The 24,862-nt window shown below is 36.3% G+C and overlaps 1 protein-coding gene and 2 long non-coding RNA genes across 4 annotated transcripts in view; 2 read left to right on the top strand and 1 right to left on the bottom strand.

Moving 5' to 3' along the window:
- The window catches only part of slc44a5a (solute carrier family 44 member 5a), a 102,266-nt gene that overhangs the window by 60,022 nt on the left and 17,382 nt on the right, over positions 1–24,862 (bottom strand). The window lies entirely within an intron of this gene.
- LOC135764083 (uncharacterized) lies at positions 467–2,326 on the top strand. Its single transcript, XR_010539648.2, has 5 exons — positions 467–1,043; positions 1,571–1,664; positions 1,763–1,895; positions 1,978–2,079; positions 2,190–2,326. It is a non-coding gene; the product is annotated as an uncharacterized lncRNA (long non-coding RNA).
- On the top strand, positions 13,271–13,987 carry LOC135764072 (uncharacterized). Its single transcript, XR_010539637.2, has 4 exons — positions 13,271–13,360; positions 13,458–13,591; positions 13,675–13,775; positions 13,886–13,987. It is a non-coding gene; the product is annotated as an uncharacterized lncRNA (long non-coding RNA).

Below are 24,862 nucleotides of genomic sequence, written 5' to 3'. Positions count from 1 at the left end.
AAACGAGTTAAAGAACAACTTGTTGGTAAAAGATGCACGTGACCACACCACTGGCTACATCTTTATTCCTAAAGGGGACATTTTACAAGTCTGTAAAATAAATCTATGGTGTCCCCAGAGTACGTATGCGAAGTTTTAGTTTAAAATACCATATAGATAATCTATTATAATATGTTCAAATTGCCACTTTGTAGGTGTGAGCAGAAATGTGTCATTTTTGGGTGTGTCCTTTAAAACGCAAATAAGCTGATCTCTGTGCTACATGGCAGTGCCATGGTTGGATAGTGCAGATTAAGGGACGGTTTTATCCCCTTCTGACATCACAAGGGGAGCCAAATGACCTATTTTTTAAATGCTTGCAGAGCATACTGGGTTGATCTTTATCACATTTTCTAGGTTTATAGAAGCACTGGGGACCCAGTTATAGCACTTAAACATGGAAAAAGTCAGATTTTCCCCTTTAAAGAGCACCTATTATGGGATACACGTTTTTAAACATCCTTTTGTGTGTAAGTGTGCATTAGTACATGCTAACGATATTCAAAAAGTACATACCTCAAAGAAAACGATGACGCGAGTTATCGTCTCTAACGTTCGAGGACTACAAAAAACACTCGGATTGTAGGCAACAGTTTACTTCCTGGGATTAGTGACGTAGATAAGACCAACATTATCATAGTTCAGCCCTCTCTGCTTTGCTTGGGTACGCCCTCAAAGACGAGGGTGGGGTGGGGAGCGCCGAGTCAGAAGAGAGCTAAAATGGCGGAGGTTGGGAGTCCCTGCTTTGACTCTGTTTGCAAACTCTTGTTTCATTGTTTAAGCGATTAAATCTCTCGAGTAGACGCTGTCTCTTTAGATGCGAGGGCAAAATAGCACTTTATGGACTTCCACAGAGGACATCATGTTTAATACGGTTCCGGAAAAATCCAGTCAGAAGTTGTTCACGGAGTTTTCACAATAACTGCTTCTCATGAACCGAAGCTGGATTTGCACGACGTCTCCTCTTGAAAGTTGGATTACTGTGCACTTCTGGATCACAGACTGTAAGTATTCACGTTTATTATTTGCCTTTTACTGTACGTTACGAGATTAACATAATGTGCGTGTAGAGCTAAGCTTGCAAGCTAATTGTTTTGTGTTGTAATACTGTATTTCATAAACAACGTACCATATTTACACACGTGTATGTTGAATTATGCAGGCTTTCGTTTTTTTTATCGATGTTGGTTTAGACATGTTTACAAACTTGCTAAGTTGCTAAGATAAATACAAATACAAATGCCAGCTAAACTGTTACTGGTAAAATTTGTTCTCATGATCAAACTCAAGAAACTCTAAGTACAGATGATTTGTTTAAAGTTATATGTATTTTACTGTTGTATTTACTTGAAGCTTTCTTAGATTTTGAAACGAAGTAAACACGTAATGTGTGTTGCTAATGTTGGGCCATGTAATATGTAATACATTTACGTTTTAATGAATAGTCTAACGATTTATAGTCGTTGTACTCTATTGTTATAATATTTCTTTTTGACTGAATACATGTTTGTTTTATTTGTCTATATCCTAGATTCCCAGCTGGACACATCCTTCTACACTGTATGCAAACATGCAACATCATTACACACAGTACAAGGAGTCAGACTGGCATATGAGGAGCAAAGGTGTTTAACACATATTATGTATTTACCTAGTGAAACCACTACCAGTCTTAAATGTATAACTGATGATGACAAAGTTTTTTTTCTCTGCATAATAATAGGAACCCAGGCAGTAGCATCGTTTCACAATGTTTCCATCATCATCATCAGTGGATGCCTTTGCCGTCCGTAGCCTGAGATTTCAGATTTGCAGCAAAAAAAAAATTTTTTCTCATTTATTGGAATGCTGTGCAGGTATTTAAGTATTTTAGTAACTGTGTTAAATAAAGTAGTATTTACTTTTACAATAAATTAATTGCTTGTTTATATTTTACAGGTATTTGTACCTTGCAGCCATCCATTACAATGTCACCAAGCCGTAACAAAAGCAGGAGAGGGAAAGTACAAGGCTATGTTCCCAAAACACAAATGACATACCGTAAGCAGTAATGTTTTATTTCAAATACATTCATAATTAAAAACTTAATGTATGAAGCAGGGAAATAAATGATCAAAACAAAAGATTTATTGACTGCAATATTTCTACAGTTATGTGGAGGATGTGATCAGGCTTGTGTTTGATGAGGTATTTGAAGATAAGCTGAAGGAAACCCCGATTCCAATGGACCTGGCATCACAGTTTGAGAGACCTTCAAAGGAGGACGTGATTGCATGCCATCTTCAGTGCAGGGGTCGTCGAAAGCCAAAATTGTGACCGATCTGATCAGGAAGCTCCAAGCGTATCTGGAGAACAACACACGACAGGATGATAACCTTATAGTGTTGTCTTAGATAGCACCAGCTGACAAAGCTTTGATATGCCATTTATCTGAATAGATAGCTGTAAGAAATGAATTGAACAATTTTTGAAACAAGAGCACAATATGGTTACTAAAGTATGTTTATTTGTATATTGTTTAACATTTAAATATATATTTGTAATAAATAAAAAAAACTTTTGACTGACTATTATATTTTCTTTAAAGTTACATATTTTGTTCTTTTGGGTACTTTGTTACTATAATGATACTTTAGTGTTATTGGTTTAAAAATGTAATAAAACTTACTCTAGTCCTGCACCTCAAAGGCTTATAGTCGGTACAATAAATGTTCTGTGTGTAGGGATTTAGACAATTTGTGCAAAACCTGGATGATGAATCACGCAGGTAAGAGGCCCTGGAACATGTTGCATTCTCCTTAAAACCTAATAAGTAAAAACATAGCACTTATAAGTAAGCAGTTTTTCATAATAAACTTTACCATAGTGAAATAATGTAGAACATTCATTTCAATTAATACTTTCTTTGTGCTACATTTGGTGTTTCCATATAGTTTGCACAGTAATATAGTATGTAACAGTCTTTTATAATAAAGTTTACAATAGTAAAATAATGTTAATAAGTGAAATTGTTTTATAATCATTTCAACAAATACTTTCTATGTGCTACATTTGGTGTTTCCATATAGTTTGCACAGTAATATAGTATGTAAGCGGTCTTTTATAATAAAGTTTACTATAGTAAAATAATGTTAATAAGTGAAATAGTTTTATAATCATTTCAAATAAAACCTTCTATGTGCTACATTTGGTGTTTCCATATAGTTTGCAAAGTAATGTAGTACGTTATAATTACCTTTTGGATGTCTTTGCAACACATTTTCGTCTTCGTTTAGCATTCTGGCAGAGCTAAGGACACCTAAAAAAGTTAAATCCAATCGCGTTCATTGACGGAGATCGTTTATATCGTAACGGCCGTCTGAACTCTCTGGATCGAGCTTGAAGTGGTAAGGTCGTACAGACACCATCGTTTATAGAGAAATATAGCGCTTGTTTACGTTGCCTGTGACTCTCAGTCAGAACCGGAAAATCCACGCGTAGTCAGGGGCGTAACCTTTCAAACACACGCTGAACCCAGTTGACCAATAACAGTTGAGTAGTCATCTGACCAATCCGAATACACTAGACATTTTGGGAGGCGGAGACAGGAACTAAACCGAGCGTTTTCCAGACATGCAGAAATCGGTGAGGTATGTAAGCAATTTATAAGACTCACAGTGCATTAGTTCAAGTTTTAATAACATGTATGTACTATGGGATATTACAATAACGTGCTAACGTGCTAATTTATTAGCATAATTGGTGCTCTTTAAAAAGCTGTAGTGTTTCTGTAACTCATTACAACTGGAGAGGCTGATATCTTTTAAAGACTGCTTTTTTTTAAAACATACTAAATAAATCCACATAATTACACCTTTGATGAAGATTTACCAGTGCTTCAGTTGTATTTATATGTGGGAAGTATTAGTCTGTTCTTGTTCATTAGCACAAGGCTTGAAAAGGCTTCTCATAACTAGACTCTCCTCTGCATTACTTATTAAAAAGACCTTGACTCCGAAAGCGTGACTCAATTTCTATATTGCTGATTTGCTTCTGTGCTTCAGAATGATAGGACAATTATACTCCACAGCAGTACCAAAAAATAGTCAAAAGTTTCCTTCTGTAGATTAAGATGTGAAGAAGGCAGACTCAAAGCATCTCTTATAGTTTAACTACACAAGAAATAACGATCTTTAGTATACATTTTCTTCTCATAGAAAGCTTTCAAATGAGTTTTACATGCTATAGAATACCTGGAATATGATTATGGTGCTTTTATTTCCTTATTTGAGTTTGACAGCGTTGGTTCCTTTTTATTTTTATTTCATAGAAAAAAACAGTATGAAAATTCACATAAGGGCTAGAAAATTATAAATGTAACTTTTCTTTGATTGAACAGTTCCTTTAATGTAAAACACATGAACAGGGGTGAAACAGATCATATTTGGTCAGACAGTTATATGTCAGTACTTTACAATTAAAGGTGGAAATGACCTCCTTGGTCACTATCAGGGTCACGACTTACGACAGGGTCTGTCCCACTTGCTGCCACCAAACTGAAGTGTGAAAGTTTTCAAAGGCTGCACAAAAGTTGGCAAAGTTGTTAACAATGCAGCAAAGGCTGGTAATGCCTGCTCTTGGGTGTTAATGCTGATAGACACAGTTGCATGCACCAAATACTTTTGATTTTTAAATTACTATGTAAATGAAGTTAATGAATGTAAATCATTTGAAAAATCAGCAAGAGATATGCCAGCTTAATATGAATGAATATCTTCAGTAAACTGCTGATGCAGACATGGGTGGAATTCATTTTCATTAGCTTCATTGACCAAAGCAGATCAGCACAAAACAGATGAGCGCCCAGTGTAACAGAATAAGCTACATTTTTAAGATTTTACTACATAACTACGTTGGAGCATTGACACATTGGCAAAGATGGACCACTTTAGTGCCAGACTCTAAAAATGGCTGGGTTATTTTTGACCAATAATGGGTAAATATTGGACAGAACACATGCTGGGTTAAAAATGACCCAAGGTTGGGTTGTTGTTGCAACCATGGGGTATAGTAACCCAGCAGTTGGGTTAAAACAACCCAGCATTGAGTCAATTTTAACCCAGCGATGTGTTCTGTCCAATATTTACCTATTACAGGTCAAAAATAACCCAGCCATTTAGAGTGCATAAACATATATCTAATTCCCTCATGTCAAGTAGCAATGTTTCTTTAAATTATAAAATTTTTATTCATTATACAAAGGTGTTCCCAGAAGTCATGTGTAGGGTACAAGGAATTTCTGAGGTATATTCTTTCCCAGCAATAAAATATCATTGAGAGAAAGACCACAAAGATATAAAACACACACATATGAAGCGTTCCTGTAGCTCAACTGGTAGCACACTAGCAAGGTAAAGGTAATGGGCTTGATCCTGAAGGATCCTCCCTTAGATCCTCACGTGCAGAATTTTTATTGTGGTTTTTTAGTTTATTTCTAATCATTTATTTACATAATCATTTTATAATCATTAGTTATCCATATAATTGTTTATTTGATTATTCAATATTATTTGTATTATTATCCATTTCATTATTATCATTTTTATAATTATATTTCTATATATTATTATACTGTTCATTCATTCATTCATTATTTTTCTATATTTCATATGTCTTAATTGGTGGTTCAGTTTCATAGAGCTGTTTTGTCTGTGTGTAAACAAAGATAGATAAAAAGAATGTTTATGGAAGCCCAATGTCTAAGGGATGTTGCAGCAGAGCAATTTGGATATAACCGTGCATGCTGTATTCCTGGGGTAGACGAGATTTGAACATTGAGACATATGCAAGTGAAACGACTGTCCATCAATAAAACTCTGTTCTATTTTATCATCTAAACCTTCGTCTCACGCCTCTGTTTATGCTCTCCTTTGGCAACGATTAATCAACCTTTTAACTTACAGATGCCTGTTAAACAAGTAAACTTATATTCGTTTTTTATTTTGTCTGTGGTATGGAGACCAGATCTAACAATCCCAAAGAACACACATACTGTAGAAGAATGCACTGTAAATTGCTTTATAGCATCTGCCAAATAAGATGCACATTTAAACACATGTATTGTGCTTAATTCAATTATTGTGCTTGATTGTTATAGAGCAATATATTCTGAAGCTGTCAATATAGTTGAGGAGAGGTTTGTAAACTGTGGTTTCCCTCTTCGCCACACCTCTCCTGTTAAAGGGGCCATGACATGAAAATCTGACTTTTTCCATGTTTAAGTGCTATGATTGGGTCCCTAGTGATGCTATCAACCTAGAAATTTTGAAAAAGATCAACCCAGTAACTTAGTTTTGGTAAACCATTCTCTACAAGCACATGAAAAAATAGGTCGTTGAAATTTGGCTCTCCTTATGATGTCATAAGGAGCTCTTATTATAATAATCCAAACCCTTAATCCAACCACAGCACTGCCATTTAGTGCAGAGAGAAAATAATTCACAGAACAATTGAGTTTCAATTTCAACAAACCACCATCATTGTGATCAGTGTTTTCACTTGATCTGCACATGTGCATTTTAGAGGACACACCCAAAACAGCACATTTTTGCACACACCTACAAAGTGGCAATTTTAACATGCTATAATAAATTATTTATATGGTATTTTGAGCTAAAACTTCACACATGTGCTCTGGGGACACCAAAGATGTATTTGACATCTTAAAAAAGCCCTATGACATGGGCCCTTTAAACAGACCCCAGCATCTCTAGTGTAAAGAAGAGTAATGCTCAGAGACAAGATTGATTATTGTGGACAGACTCACCCATGATCCCCAGGCAACCTAAGGGAAAACTCTACACGGTTTACTTTTGTTAGGCCAATGAGCGAAAGTCTGCACTACTGAAACTCTGGTCCGTCTCAGGCACTGCTGTTCTTTAATCGATCCAAGGAATGCATGTTCATGGATACACGCCAAACTCAAACTCACTCTAATATCATTAAAAGTAGGAAATCAGAGGGAATGTGCAGGTAAATAAAACCCAAAATGACCTGCTGTCCAAAGGCAATTTAATTTAACAGCATAGACAGATTGTGGATCTGGTTTAGAAAGCTTATTAAGAGCTTATAAAAGTCCTGTAGAGCAGAACGTTTTAGAACTCTCCAAAGACAAACCTTGACACTTTCAATTTTTTTAAAAGATTTCTAATACACATCCTATAAATTCCAACATGCAGTCTGTACAAGTGGCACATGACAACGTTATAATGTATTCACAGTACCAGTAGTGCTCAATCTTGTTCATCTGATATCTTTGGTTTCATTCACACACAATATTTCATCCTACTGTAGGTAATGCTCTTCCCTGACTCTGTTGTCTCCCTTGTAAAAAAGTACATAGTCTGGCAAAGGTGAAATAACAACAGAATATAGTTTTAATAAAAATCAGCCCTTGGATATAAAGTGCTTATAGTTGAATAAACTGAAATAAATGACTAAATGTAAATGTCACAATCCCAGTCTGTTCTTCTACCTGTCATCTTCCTCCGGAACTACATTTCCCATCATCCTCCTCACTCCCTCACCTGAAATGTGCTAATCATCATCCTCACATGCCAACAATTACCCTCATCATCTCTAGCCTACAAGTGCTGTGTCCGAAACCGCCTACTTCATACTATACAGTATGCTAAATGCAGTAGGCGAGGGGAGTAGTATGTCCGAAAAACATAGTATTCGAAAACAGTATGCAAAAAGTACCCGGATGACCTACTACTTCCGGTTAGATTTTGCAGTCTGCATACGACGTCCGAATCTCATTCATACTACCAGGATTCATACTATACAGTACCTACTGTTTTAACGGCAAGTAAGTAGGTACTTCATCTTATTCAGTACTTACTATACAGTATGCTGTTTCGGACGCAGCCAAGTTCTTTTTATAGAAAACCTGTTTTCCCCTTCATTGTTCGCTAGCATCATTGCATCGGCAATATTAAGTGATCATTTACCAGTCTTCCTCATTATCCTGTTTATTGTTTTATCTATATTAAAGAGCTTATAGCTGTTTTCTTAGAGCCCTTTTCACACAGACATACAGAAAATACACAGATTGCATCTGGGATTTGTCCAGGATTGTTAGATTTTTTTGTTTATTCACGCTCCCAATGATTTGCCGGAATCTGTATGTGCGTTCACACAGATCCCGTAAAGACATGTGATGTCCTGTACTTGGTAGTTTTTTTCTCCGCAGCATCTGAGGTTTGCTTATTATCGGTTATTTCTATCTCCAGAAACCACCCGCCTGCATCTCAGGTCCTCCTTCTGGAAGCAATCCCAAAACATTCCCCAAACATAACGGGATGTGTTTGCATTCACACAGAAGCCTGTCTGCCAATTTTATGGGTATTTTCTGCAACTAAAGTCCTGTGTGAATGAGGTTCTAGTCTCCTTGTCTTTTTCCGGTCACACACCATGACAGTTAACTTTTATTTGTGTGCAAACAAAAGAAGATTAAGAGCCTTTAGTCCTTTTTTACACAGACATTACGAAAAATACCCAGAAAATGAATCTGGATTTGTATTTTTTATTCATTCACACTGCCAATGATTTTCCAGTAAAGACACATGATGTGTTTAAAGTCCTGCACTTGGAATTTTTTTCTCGGTAGCATCTGAGCTTGCTTAATATTTGTTATTTCTCTCTTCAGAAACCCCTTTCATGCATTTTTGTTTATGATAAGACTATAAAGGAGCGCATAATGTGCCGTTCTAGTATGATCTCAGCTTCAGAATGGATATTTGACGAGCTTCCCGATCTCTGCTTCAGTCCAGTTTGCAGACATTTCTCATCTTGATTGCTAATGTGCATTTAAACCTCCCATTTTAAAGAGTGGAGCAATATATATTTTTTGCAATGACGTGCAGTCTTTTCTGTTTAGTATAAGCTCATATGAGTGCTTGATGTGCTATTCTTTTATGATGTGAGTCTTTAACACAGACAGTCGGCTATAGGCAGCTCCATGGCAACAACAAGGACTCATTGTCTTAATTCAAACTGAATTTGAGTGGTAGGTTTTATTATACTAGCTTAATGTGTGTCTATGTGCAGATCTGTAACATTTTAGATAGAGTAAGATGGTTAATATTTACCTTAGCAATACTGCAGCAGCACTTTAAATTTTGAATTATTATTATTGTTTTCTGAAAAATTAAGTTTAGTCTCTGCGGGCTAAGTTTAGTCTTTATTGTTGTTATTTTCAATAGGGTCTTTGAAAAGCTTCTCTACGAGAAACAAACCTATTACACCACCTAAAGTAGATGCCCTGCAGTGAAACAAAAATTTTTTTATCATTGCTTGTCAAAAACAATTACATTAATCACAGCTTTTGTGTGCACGAATGGGTTTGTTGTGGGTGAGCAGGTATAAGCTTGGTAGGGACATGATACTCTTTCATGGTTATTGTACTCTCCAGTAATGATGGTGGCATCATACTTCCAAACTCATACAATAATCTTTAATTAGAAACTGATCTCAGATTAATGTAAAAATGACATATCACTGATGGGTTTGACAGTGCTTGTAGCCAGATGGTCTGGGTCAGATCTGGGAGGTTGGGGTTGGAGTTTTGCCTGATCCAGACTGAGTACTCTGGTCCAAAGAGCTGCTTCACGCCAGCGTGCCCCCGCCCTCACACAGGATTAAACTCTGATTGGATAGATCAGGGGATTATGGTGGCTAGTAAGAAAAACTAGTAAACACCTGAGCAGATGGACTGACAGAAGCTCCTAAATGTTATTAAATGAGATATTATGCAAACATGGAAAATAAACCCCAAAGCTGCAAAGTAAAACTGTTACTACATTTTAAACCTCTTCCTATACTTTTTTACCTCAGAGAATTTAATGAGAAGTGTACAAGTTTATATTTAAATCTCAGACATTTGTTGGCAGACTTTCCTGAAAACAGTCTGAGGCCTTGCATAAACTCAAAGGAGGATTAGGGCCAAGCTAAAATAAAAACATCTTGAGATTAAAGTCATTATAATGCAAGATATAACTAGTAGTTTTCAAGAAAAATTTGAAAATAAGTAAAATTACGTGAATAAAGACATCATTTTTTACATTAATGTAAAAATATGACATTATTATCAAACTATTACGACTATATTCCCGAAACCTCACTGGGTTGTAATTTAACCTGGGTTGTTTCAACCCAAAACCCTGGGTTGTTTTAACCCATTTTTTCGGGTCAAATACAAAATTTTCTGGGTTAATTTCAACCCAGCTGGTGGGCTTGTCCTCTTTTTGACCTATAACCCAGCATTTTTTTTTGAGTTTTTTTTATTCTCGATCATTATCTTGACTTTATTCTCGATATATTACAACTTCATTTGCATACTTTTATTTATTTTGACCTTTTCTTATAAAACTACACTCTAAAAATAGCTGGGTTATTTCTGACCCATAATGGTTAAATTTAGGACAGAACACATGCTGGGTTAAAAATTCCCCCGTGCTGGGTAAAATAATTACCCAATGTTGGGTTGATGTTATGCAACCATGGAGTAATAACCCAGCAATTGGTTAAAACAACCCAGCATTGGGTCAATCTGTCCAATATTAACCCATTATGGGTCAAAAATAAGCCAGCCATTTTTAGAGTGTACAGTACTAATTAAGTCTCGCATCTGATGTTGATTTTGGGTCAGCTCTTGGTTTGTTTGTGCATTCTCTATTCTGGTTAAAGTGCCCATATATGACTTCTGCTGTATGTCCTGCACTAAAATTGCCCATAAAAGAAATAAAGCAAGATTGTTACGTTTGAATTGAGGGGTAACCTTCCAATTTCTCAGATGAAGCCAATACGGAAGCGACTTAAACTGCAATTCCTTGACTGGCCGCTTAAGGCTGGCTCCAAAAGGGAGTCAATTCCCATAGACCTCCATGTTAAAATGCCCCACTTTACAGTAGAAAATATGTTTACACCCTGGTACAAAAATTATATATGTTATAAATGTGTGTTTAATACTGTAAAATACCCTCGATGTTACAGTCACTGACCTTGCCGTCCAAAATGAAAGACAACATTCCAACTTGAACCCAGTGAGCGAGCGGTCTCTTTACTACCGCGTGGTTTTATACATCTTGCCGCTGATTGGGACGACATTTCTGACACACCCACCAAACAAGAGAAAACGCTTCTAAAACCTGTTGCATTCCGTTGCACACCGTTTCAAGGAAACATGTCGTTCAACCCTGGAAACCGTAGCAAAACGTTGCGCACCGGTGTGAGATTGAACGTGCCCCAGCTGTCTCGCCTCTTTACCCATTTTCGGATATCTGCGAGTGATGCGTGCGACAAGATTGCGATGACAGGCACCGCCTACTTTAAGCTTCAAAAATGCTATTCACAAACCAATGGATTACATCATGGACACAACATATGAACATTGACGAAGTGCATTCGGCCCAGAAATATTCATACGTCGAACTGCTTTTTTGACACTTTCCTTATATTTAGCATGAGGAATCTAATGTTTAATCAGTCAGAATGCATCAAATAGCTTTAACCCCACAATCCTGTAGGTGAATATTCAGGGCTCGCAAAATTTTAAAATCACTGGTAGCCCTTCGGGCAGACACTCTTTAATTTTTTGTAGCCCAAAATGAATATAAGTAGCCAGAATAAAAAAATACACTGTTTAATGTAGAATATTGATAAATCCTGGATTTCCATGTAAGCCAACTATTCCTGCCCATCCAAGACTTAAAGCAGATATTTATTAAAAAGGAATAAACATTTAATTCCCTTTAGGTTAACAGATCTTATTTTCGCTAGAATGATGTAAGACTCTGAGGTAAAACGAAATGACGAACACACATTCTATTCGCTTTAGGTAAACTTATCTTACCACTGCTGTTTAGTCACCTATCAGCTTGTAAAAGCATATACTCTCAATAGCCTAGACGTGTCAAATCAGTCCTTCTCACATATTTAAGTTACTAACTGAAGAAAGAAAAAAGAAACGCTAAAACAATGTTAGTCTATGAGGTAAAAAATGAAATGACGCTATTTTATTAAATGACTTGAGTTCGCGCTTTTTTGCTTAGCACAAAGCAAGCAGGTGCTTGTGAAGAGCAAAGCCTGGAGAAGCAAGCATACAGTATCATACATGCACATTAAAGAGCACCTATTATGAGATACACGTTTTTAAACATCCTTTTGTGTGTAAGTGTGTATTAGTACATGCTAACGATATTCAAAAAGTACATACCTCAAAGAAAACGATGACGCTAGTTATCGTCTCTAATGTTCGAGGACTACAAAAAACACTCGGATTGTAGGCAACAGTTTACTTCCTGGGATTAGTGACGTAGATAAGACCAACATTATCATAGTTCAGCCCTCTCTGCTTTGCCTGGGTACGCCCTCAAAGACGGGGGTGGGGAGCGCCGAGTCAGAAGAGAGCTAAAATGGCGGAGGTTGGGAGTCCCTGCTTTGACTCTGTTTGCAAACTCTTGTTTCATCGTTTAAGCGATTAAATCTCTCGAGTAGACGCTGTCTCTTTAGATGCGAGGGCAAAATAGCACTTTATGGACTTCCACAGAGGACATCATGTTTAATACGGTTCCGGAAAAATCCAGTCAGAAGTTGTTCACGGAGTTTTCACAATAACTGCTTCTCATGAACCGAAGTTAGATTACTGTGCACTTCTGGATCACAGGCTGTAAGTATTCACGTTTATTATTTGCCTTTTACTGTACGTTACGTAACCGGTAACCGGAGATTAACATAATGTGCGTGTGGAGCTAAGCTTGCAAGCTAATTGTTTTGTGTTGTAATACTGTATTTCATAAAACAACGTACCATATTTACACACGTGTATGTTGAATTATGCAGACTATCGTTTTTTTTTATCGATGTTGGTTTAGACATGTTTACAAACTTGCTAAGTTGCTAAGCTAAATACAAATACAAATACCAACTCAATGATCAAACTCAAGAAACTCTAAGTACAGATGATTTGTTTAAAGTTATATGTATTTTACTGTTGTATTTACTTGAAGCTTTCTTAGATTTTGAAACGAAGTAAACACGTAATGTGTGTTGCTAATGTTGGGCCATGTAACATGTAATACATTTACGTTTTAATGAATAGTCTAACGAGTTATAGTCGTTGTACTCTATTGTTATAATATGTCTTTTTGACTGAATACATGTTTGTTTTATTTGTCTATATCCTAGATTTGCAGCAGGACACATCCTTCTACACTGTATGCAAACATGCAACATCATTACACACAGTAAAAGGAGTCAGACTGGCATATGAGGAGCAAAGGTGTGTAACACACATGATGTATTTAGCTAGTTAAACCACTACCAGTCTTAAATGTATAACTGATGATGACAAAGTTTTTTTCTCTGCATAATAATAGGAACCCAGGCAGTAGCATCGTTTCACAATGTTTCCATCACCATCATCAGTGGATGCCTTTGCCGTCCGTAGCCTGAGATTTCAGATTTGCAGCAAAAAAAAATTGATTTTCTCATTTATTGGAATGCTGTGCAGGTATTTAAGTATTTTAGTAACTGTGTTAAATAAAGTAGTATTTACTTTTACAATAAATTAATTGCTTGTTTATATTTTTACAGGTTGTACCTTGCAGCCATCCATTACAATGTCACCAAGCCGTAACAAAAGCAGGAGAGGGAAAGTACAAGGCTATGTTCCCAAAACACACAAATGACATACCGTAAGCAGTAATGTTTTATTTCAAATACATTCATAATTAAAAACTTAATGTATGAAGCAGGGAAATAAATGATCAAAACAAAAGATTTATTGACTGCAATATTTCTACAGTTATGTGGAGGATGTGATCAGGCTTGTGTTTGATGAGGTATTTGAAGATAAGTTGAAGGAAACCCCGATTCCAATGGACCTGGCATCACAGTTTGAGAGACCATCAAATGAGGACGTGATTGCATGCCATCTTCAGTGCAGGGGTCGTCGAAAGCCAAAATTGTGACCGATCTGATCAGGAAGCTCCAAGCATATCTGGAGAACAACACACGACAGGATGATAACCTTATAGTGTCATCTTAAATAGCACCAGCTGACAAAGCTTTGATATGCCATTTATCTGAATAGATAGCTGTAAGAAATTAATTGAACAATTTTTGAAAGAAGAGCACAATATGGTTACTAAAGTATGTTTATTTGTATATTGTTTAACATTTAAATATATATTTGTAATAAATAAAAAAACTTTTGACTGACTATTATATTTTCTTAAAAGTTACATATTTTGTTCTTTTGGGTACTTTGTTACTATAATGATACTTAAGTGTTATTGGTTTAAAAATGTAATAAAACTTACTCTAGTCCTGCATCTCAAAGGCTTATAGTCGGTACAATAAATGTTCTGTGTGTAGGGATTTAGACAATTTGTGCAAAACCTGGATGATGAATCACGCAGGTAAGAGGCCCTGGAACATGTTGCATTCTCCTTAAAACCTAATAAGTAAAAACATAGCACTTATAAGTAAGCAGTCTTTCATAATAAAGTTTACCATACTGAAATAATGTAGAACATTCATTTCAATTAATACTTTCTTTGTGCTACATTTGGTGTTTCCATATAGTTTGCACAGTGATATAGTATGTAAGCAGTCTTTTATAATAAAGTTTACTATAGTAAAAAAATGTTAACAAATGAAATGGTTTTATAATCATTTCAATAAATACTTTCTATGTGCTACATTTGGTGTTTCCATATAGTTTGCGCAGTAATATAGTATGTAAGCAGTCTTTTATAATAAAGTTTACTATAGTAAAATAATGTTAACAAGTGAAATAGTTTTATAATCATTTCAAAAAATACTTTCTATGTGCTACATTTGGTGTTTCCATATAGTTTGCAAAGTAATGTAGTACGTTATAATTACCTTTTGGATGTCTTTGCAACACATTTTCGTCTTCGTTTAGCATTCTGGCAGAGCTAAGGACACCTAAAAAAGTTAAATCCAATCGCGTTCATTGACGGAGATCGTTTACATCGTAACGGCCTTCTGAACTCTCTGGATCGAGCTCGAAGTGGTAAGGCAGTACAGACACCATCGTTTATAGAGAAATATAACGCTTGTTTACGTTGCCTGTGACTCTCTGTCAGAACCGGAAAACCCATGCGTAGTCAGGGGCGTAACCTTTGAAACACACGCCAAACCCAGTTGACCAATAACAGTTGAGTAGTCATCTGACCAATCCGAATACACTAGACATTTTGGGAGGCGGAGACAGGAACTAAATCCGAGCGTTTTCCAGACAGGCAGAAATCGGTGAGGTATGTAAGCAATTTATAAGACTCACAGTGCATTAGTTCAAGTTTTAATAACATGTATGTACTATGGGATATTACAATAACGTGCTAACGTGCTAATTTATTAGCATAATTGGTGCTCTTTAAAGGATGGGTTTATTTTTGCTTTCACTTCATTTCCTGACAGTTTCACTTTCAGTTTGTTACGTGAAGATAATGACAAGAGGACGCCGAAATACATGCAATATAATGACCTAACTAAATCTGAGACAAAGCAAAAACATTAAAATATTATTTCCTCCCCAAGATAGCCCGGAGGGCAGGGTAGAGATACATTTTGCTAGCCCGACAGGAATTCACAATAGCCCCGGGACGTCGGGCTAGCGATTTTGCGAGCCCTGATATTGTCTGCCACAACCTTACATACATTTAGAAGTAGATATTAGACAGATTAGCAAAGCTTCAGCTAATCCAAACATACGTGACAATGACAAATATCTGTTCCAACAAAGTCTATCATACCGGAAGAAAGCTATTTGTTTTAAGCTAACTTTTAGTATTCACATTTATCTCAATGGCAGATGCTTGACTGGAACAGCACTTTTGAAAATAGACAAATTGAATTCTTCCCTCTTACTGTATCTCATAGTTCACTGTTTTTGAGCCAATAGGCCATAAATGCCTTCTGCAGGATTTAGAAAACTTGGCCAATACCAAACCAGCCAAGCAAGTTCAGAGAATGAATGGATTTTGTCACATCACACTGTTACTTGTTGATACCGTTTAAGCTCCCGTCATGCTCTTAAAAACGTAAACATTATTAACATCGCTACTTCTGTTACTGCCCAACACAGAAAACTATGAGAGGACACTAACGCAATGTTTCCGAGAGAAACACTTTGAGCCATTAGAATGCCAGTCACGCTGCGTTTCCCACCAGCCAAAAGAGAGAATTTTACAGATCACCCTGAAATATATACAACTCTCCTCTGAATAGAGGTGATGCACCCAGCTGCACTGATAATAACCTCAATCTCCCTCAATAGAACTTGGTCAGAACGTAATGTTCCCTTAAGAGTAATATAACAGGATTATAAGACTGTTCCTTATTAAATGAAGACAGTTGGTGTCATAACTTATCAAGCACTTTCTTACAGTACGTCCTTTCAAGTGTCACAGTGATGGATGAGCTCTCAATAAAGCTTGATTCATTACACAATCTCCCTTGGCTTGCATTGTAAAGACTCACTGCTTCTTAGGAAATTTGCTAAGCACATTTTATCAGCATCATCATTTGCCTCCAATGAAGTTACTTTCTATGGCAAATAAAAGCATAATACTCTTGTGTAACAGAGCAGAAACACCCTCAGAATATCCCTCAAAGACTTTTCATCTTTCTGTCTATATTGAGATTGCACAAATCAGATAAGATTGCACAGTTCTGATTTAATGTGGGGGAACACAGCATGAATCAAGCACATCATTTATTTAGATGTTAACATACGTATGCTTTTGGTAGTTGCTGCAAGTTCAGTAGCTCTGTCTTTGTAGCGTTTACTTTTATTTGTTTCACTTTACTAGTCACTAGTCGTTTATCTATCTATTCATCCTCAATTTCAACCTTTAAAAAATATACCTTTGCACCTAAATGGTGCATATTAGTAGCCTGGCTCCACCCTCCTACGTGCTTCCGCTTAATTTTCATTTCGCTTCAGCAGTACGTCTGGGATGGCTCTATAGAGTTTCGTTTTCTCCTGCAAAAATCTGCAGGACCAATCAGCGAACAGATGGGGGTGGCTAAGAACGATGACGTTGAGGTCGTGCGTCAGTTTGAGTTGTAGTTCAGTAATGGCAGTGGAGAAAGACGTGAGAAAAGCTATTCGGTCCGTTGTTGCAAAACTGCCGAATTTACAGAAGTTAAAGCCAGAGCAAGAACCAGGTTTGCTAAATTTTGTTTGTCTGATTATTCTGACTTGTTGTTTCCGGACGGTTTCGGTGCATGATATATGTCACGACCACACGTTAGCGATTGGCTTTGGCAGATCCTCAGTGACTCTGGGCAGATCCAATAGTTTTAAACTTCAACAGAGGACCCTCCTTAACGCAAATAACGCTTTGCAATGGAGCGTGGCCAGACTCTCTGTACAAATGAAATGAATGTAGGAGAGTCTGGTTGGACCAGGCTAGCATATTAGTACCTGGCAGGTAGGGGAGAGCAGGGGCGAAAGAACCATTTTTCAGAAAAACTTAATTTTGAAAGATAACGTTTTAGACAGAGATCATATTTTTGCTGTGGTCAGTAACTCACAAGTGTGGTCTATCAATACCAGGGGGAATTTTGAAAAACATGTAAAACGACTTCTGTATAATTTCACTTTAAACATAAGTAGTGAATTGTTACTTTTGACCCCACCTGCAGGGAAGAATGTAACACACAGCTGGGTCAAAAATAAAACAACAAAACAAGATAGATTTTTGTGTTACTCATGTTTTTATTAAATATACATGACTATGATCTTGTAAATATGTAACTGCAACCTGTTTTTAATCATTTATCTTTGTAAAAAATAATGAAATTACATTTTTATTTTAAATTTCAGTTTTATCAAATGTTTTTAAAAAACCACCAACAGTACAAACTTAAAGGTGCAGTGTGTAAATTTTAGCGGCATCTAGTGGTGAGGTTGTGAATTGCAACCAATGGCTAAGTCCACTGCTCACCCCTTGCTTAGAGAAGCTACAGTAGCCGTCACCGGATAAACATGTCATCAACAGAGACAAATTAGTAAAAACAATTGTCCATTAAGGGCTTCTGTAGAAACATGGCAGCACAAAATTGCGACTTCCACGTAAGGGGACCCTCTGTGTATGTAGATAAAAATGTCCCATTCTAAGGTAATAAAAACATAATGGTTCATTATTAAAATGTCTTTATACACCCCTGATAATATAGTTTTGTATATTATTTTAAATTTTTTTAAATAAAACCTTTTAAAAATTACACACTGCACCTTTAAATTGTTGAGAATAAAACATTTTTTAATAGTTTGAACAATATTTAAATGAAATTAAACCAAATTATAATTAATAATATTAATTTTCAACATATACAATAGTATTAGCAGCTGGACAAAAGTAACAAGTGTGTTCACATTTAAACTTGATTTACTTTTATTTTGAAAAACTCTGAGAAGTCAAACTTCATGATGTGTTAGAGCACTAAATAACCTGTAGATTGATCAGTATTGTAACACATGAATCGAGAAACACAACGCGTTATATGAAAAAATGACCACTTTTGGAATTTACTTATCATGGTTGAAAACACCTTTCTAGATCTACACACAGAAAACGGTGAGTAAATAACGGGGTATTTGTCAGCTCTGTCAATGGTTTGTGTGTTAAAGATGCTGTCATAGTTTGGGATGCAAATGTTATCAGGGCTGGGAGAAAATCTCCCCTACCTATTGGTACATCAAATAAACATGTGTACCTGCAGTGTTGGGGAAAGTTACTTTAAAAAGTAATGTATTACAATATTAAGTTTCTCCCCAAAAAAGTAACTAATAGCTAATTGCAAGTAATTAATACTTACTTTACCTTTAAGTTACTTTTTCTTACTTGGCTGAGGCTTGATCTCGTTTTTTAATACTGAGAAGTTCTACATTCAAACATTTCATATTTCCATCGCAAAAATGTGATCTCAATTTCTGACTCAAACTGTTTCCAATCAGGGGCGCGCATCCATAGAGTTTGCATAATTCTTCATGACTACGTTCAGTTTAATTCAGTAAATTAAAAAAAAAAAAAACTAATTAATTAAACTGAAAAGTAACTTTACTTCTTTAAAACTAAATAATGTTGTGAGCCCCTTTACATCAACACCACTTGAATCAATATGCTACTACTTGCACAATTAACAGACGGTCGTCGTGAATTCACAAAGAAAGATGATGTTTTGTTGGTCCTGGATCAACGTTTTAAATCAAAGATATCCCTTACCTCAAATCCTAACCATTTTTAATAGTGTGAGATAATTGTTTGAGAAGAATTTTTTTAAAAAGTCCCCAACCCAATCCTAAATCTGCAGTCTAATTGGTTCATGAAAATGTTGATCCAGGACCAACAATGGTGTTGATCCAGGATCAAATCCTACTTGGTGAAATCATGTTCACCATTATGGTTCAAACTAGGGCTGGGCGATATGACTCAAAAAATTATCGAGAAAATGTTTTCCATATCAGTCGATATCGATAATTATCATGATAAATAACAAATCTTTACTCCTGTCAAATTTAAAGGCAGATTTTTGCTCCTGAATGAAAATTGTAAAAACCAGACAGTTAATAATGGTTTTAAACTACTTTTTATTCAGAACATGACAAATACAAAAACTAAAATCTTGTTTTAATGCATCTGTATTAAATGTAAATCTATTTGTTATGAAATCAACACTTTCTGACACAAAAGCAGCAGACTACTGTCCCTTTAAGACCCAAGACAGACTGCTTTAAGTTTCAATATACTGAGTAACAGCTGTTTATGTTCACTTAAACAAGAAAGAAAACTTAGTTCAGTGATCACGCGTGTGTTATACATATACGAGCTATACACGCTGATAAATGGATGTCAAGGGTGTCACTTTGCTGTGGGAGCGCACATACCCAAACACTATATTCACAGCAGTGGTGGATCTGCTGCTTTTCGTCAGTTTCCTGAATTTGTGAATGTCCTGTAAATATACTTTTAAAGCTGGGCGGACGTGTGCGTGCGCAAGGCGGACGCTGAATGAAAGTAAAGTATACTGCACGCACCTGTGTCTGCTGTGTTTGACGAACCCTGTTTGCGCGTCCAACATTACACACAAGAAAATGTTTCCGCGCATTTGGATTCCGTGATTCCGTCCGCGTTATCCGCATCGCGAAAATCATAGGTCTCTACTAATAAATAAATAACTTGCCTCATCTTCCACTCCTTCAAGTCTGACTGTCACTGTGATTGTAAACCAAGAGCGCGTGCCGCATCCGGAAGTGCTCGCGCAACATTACGCACAGTGCTTAAACATTATCGATCACTTATCGAACTGTCCTTATCGTTTTATCGAAAAAGTTTATATCGGTAAAATTATCGTTATCGAATTATCGCCCAGCCCTAGTTCAAACATGCATTTCTTAATGCGATGTGCAGCTTGGACTGGTATACCACAATGAAGCAGACTCTCTGTCTGTTATAAAAGCTTAAAAAATAAATAACTATAAATCATTCATCCTTCATTGAGATTCAGATTGAAGCTCCAGTATTCAACCTGCAGTATTAGGTGTAGTTTGTTGTGGAGTAGTTATATCTGTCCATCTTTCTGCACCTCGAGGGGTTTTTGAAGTCGAATTTACATTCTTCTGCAATACAATACTATAGCAATGCTACCAGCTTCAGTCCACACAGTAATTCAGTTATAGATTCAATCAGCAAACAGTAATGATTATTTGTACAGAAATGCTTGAATCAGTATTTGTGGCTTGTGCACGGTGTCAACTTTGACAAATTCCGCAGTGACTTTTTCTGTAATAATTACTCTATATTTTAAACACTACAGCAGATGATGAAAGCACAGATTCGGTCATGACAGATGTGGCTGGGAAATATCACAAAGAATATTTGATAACAGTTGTGGGGGCATGCGGGCGACAAAGATCATCATAAATGTGTCAAATATTCTAATGTTTTTACTTTAGTCATACAAAGTTATAAGACGAATGCACCTACACATACTGAGGGTTTCAATAGTGCCTCTGAACTTTATGTTTATGCAAGTTCAATTTCTGTCTAGAGCAAAGCTGAGAAATAGCTACATTTTAATTGAAAATATTTTCCAGATCTTCCTTTCCTTAACACACCTTAGTCGACCTTACTGATGTGAAAATATCTAAAGATTATTACCAACTAATAACACCAGATGGATTGTCTTTCTTTAGTTTACAAAGACTATCAAGTTTAATCTCTCACTGAGTGGTGATCAATAAACAATGCAGCAGACAACACTGCCATATCACTGTAAATCTAAGACAGTATACTGTTATTAGTTTTCAGAACAATGTTTTCTGCCCATGACAAAGCAGTTCGTAGAAAGAGTAAAAGTATGGAAAATCCAATCAAGTTGTATGTCTTGCATTCTGTATTTATGGCATCGATTACATTTTTACATTTTAATCAGTCAATATAAAGAGTGTGAAAATTTACATTTTGCAAAGGTGAAAGAGGTTTATCATCCAATAATATTATATTATAAAGCCCTATAATATTTCTCCTATAAAATACTCATATCAATATAATAAAAGTGTATACAAACTATCTTATTTATGGTGAAGTGATAAGCAGTTATGGATATTTACTAGAAATAGAGTTGTACATGACTATGAATATATAGTATGTTGGAACAGCTTAAAAAAACTTTCTGTAGCCTACTTTTGTAATATTACAAAATATCCTAAATATTGCTGAAAAAGACCAACATGACTTTCTATTCTGGTCTCGACAAGTTTAGGCTGATTTTATGGGGGTCTTACTGATGGGCCAACATTTGGTAGAAGATTTAACTAGTGAGGCTTTTCAACCAGAAAGGTATAATTCCTCATCCTTTGCTGGGGACAAACATCCAAAACACAGCATATCCAGCTGGCCATTTTACTAGTGAATCAATGAATATTCCTATGCGTCTTTAATTTTACTAAGCAAGTTAAGCCAACAAGAAAAGCAGAAATGCTTTTCATATGCTGTCCAACATAAAGAGACTTCAGATGAAGTACACAGTAGGTGTCCATTCATACCATTATTAGTATTAGTATAGTATTACAGTATCAGTGCTTAGTAGTCACACACCCTTTATCTCTTCTAATAACACTGTACACTTACATGTTTGTCTGACTAATGGAAGACAGGAAATGTTCCACAGAAGAGTCATATGGGTTTGGAGTAAATTATCAGAGGATTTGCACAAATTTCTGCATGGCATTTGTATATTTTTTGAGGGGGGGGGGCAAAGAGAGCAGTGCCGTTTTGATCAAACTCAATTCTCCCATAATTCCAGAGGAAACAGCTGCATAAAGAGCTAAACTAATTGCTTGATTTCGGCTTGCATTTCCATGTCTGTGGGGCTCAGAAATTGAATTATCACAACTCATGAGAGTAGAGTGAAAAAGAGACAGCAGCAAATACTGGATCAAACAGAAAGGACATCGAAGAGATCATCATTAAGATTCATTTATTCCATAAACGAAAGTCAACATGGGAGAAGAGTTATCACAATGAATAATAACATGTCTGCTCCTATGTAAATTGAAACAACTTTTATTAGGCAAACTGACACTAAAAATAAACGTAATTTTTAGTAGAACTCTAAAAAGACCTCAGCGGCATAAAGTAAATCTATTATTAGATGGACTGCAATACCACTCTTTCCGCCAGGACACTAAAGCAATTTATGTTCTTAATCTATTGTGTGTAAATTTTAGCAGCATCTAGTGGTGAGATTGCAAATTGCAACATACAGCTCACCTCTCCATTTCAAAAACGCACTAAACGCAAACTAAACGTTTAGTTAAAAAAAAAAATTGGCGGAAAAGAAAGCGTCTGGACCACAAATTTAGTGTAAATAAAGTTTGATTTTCACATTTTATACCCTTTGATTTCATTTCTAGCAAGATATTAATATTGTAGTTTTCAAATATGCGATTAGTTATCAAAGGCGCTCTCTGTTTATATTTCAAACAGAATTACGTTACGCTGCCTATGAAGGCTGTCCAAATGCTTTTTCCAGTGCTGCCTTTGCATTTGTGTATGCAATGGGAACACTGTTGTACTAACTACATAAATGTGTCCTTCTAAGTAGTAGACCATGTGACCCATATACAGTACTGTAGACTAGAGGAAATGTTAGTGCGTTGTAAAGTATGTATTTGTTTGTTTACAGCCTAAATCCCACACAGATAAGGGCAGTCGTAGGATAGTGTTTAGAGATTCGGGCTTGTAACCCAAGAGTTGCTGGTTTGAGTCTCATGGCCGGCAGGTTGCAAATGCCATTGACCCTAACCCTAACTGCTCTCCGTGTGCTGTAAGAATAGCTGTCCAAGCTCTGGGTTTGTGTGTGTTCATTGCTCACTAAGATGGATTAAATGCAGAGGTCACATTTCTAGTATGTGTTCCCTATTTGACAAACATGTCACTTCACATAAGCAAATCTCCTGGAAGCTGATGTTATATTACAGAAACCTCCAAACTAAAAATTACTTTAGCAATCATGGATTTCAGTTTGGATCCCCATAAGAACTGAAAGTTATTTCTTTAGAACTTAAAACAGGAAGTTTTGACTGTGTTGAACTGCCACCTTTTTTATTTACTTCACTTTAATATTCAGTCAAAAACAGAAAACAGCCCCAGAATGACAGGCTAATATGTTGAGTTACTTTTATCTCTGGTTCCTATTGGATCAGGGTTTCTGCAGGGTTTAGTCAGTCAAATTTAAGACTTTTAAATACCTTTTTATGACCATTATGATTTAAATTTATGACCTACACGAATAACGAAAAATAACATTTAAAAAAATAAAAATAAAAGACTTTTGAAAGGAATTTTACTTTCATTGAAATTAGTAACAAGTGTATACGAGACAAACAGAATCCTGTGCTGTACTTGGACTGGGTAGTGACGGAGCCGAACAAAACTGACTGATCATCTCCACCCGCTGCAGACCTTTTACAGCAACTTTATGCTTTTCTGACTTTGCATGCGAACGTAAGGCTTTTATGCCTAAAATAGACAGCTCCAGCGCCTTCTTACACAGTGCGCAATAGGCTTGATACCGATTGTTTGCTACGGGCTTGAGCCAACTACTAAACACACCGTCTTCGAGCCATAGCTCGTTAAAATTTACACTTTCCCATTGTGATAGACTTGGAGATTTCAGTTAAACTAAGCTGACCCTCGAGAGTTCGGAGTTTGCGCGGGACCGCGGATTTCTGAAGAAGTTCCGACAAGTCTGTTTGCTGCACTGCCGCATGGACCTTTTAGTCCTGGAACGCTGTGATTATCCCACCCAGATTCCTCAGACAGAACTACAACAGGCAAAACGAGTGAATGCCGCCGCCAGCGCATTTTTGTGGGGAAATGCAACAATGAATGAACGAGTATATAAATTTTAGACGTGGCTAATGTAATTTATGACCTTGTATGGAAAATCTGGATGTTTTTATGACTTTTTATGGCCTAAAATTTTCATTATTAAATTTAAGACGTTTTATGACTTTTTATGACTCCGCGGAAACCCTGTGGATACCAGCTGGAAAATCCATCTTAAGCAGGTCAGGGCTCCAGACTAACTTTTTTCACTAGGAGCACAGTGGCCCCCAACTGAAAAGTTTAGGTGCACAACCAGAAATTTAGGGACACATACCGTAAATCAACATGCTAACCAAATATTCACATTTCTACTAGGTAATACACTGTATTAATAATAAATACTTTGATGA

Source organism: Paramisgurnus dabryanus, chromosome 6 (genome assembly GCF_030506205.2).
Source record: "Paramisgurnus dabryanus chromosome 6, PD_genome_1.1, whole genome shotgun sequence".
In the NCBI taxonomy this organism is placed as follows: Eukaryota; Metazoa; Chordata; class Actinopteri; order Cypriniformes; family Cobitidae; genus Paramisgurnus; species Paramisgurnus dabryanus.
Note: the sequence above shows the minus strand (reverse complement) of the source record. Positions and strands in the feature narration are given on the sequence as shown.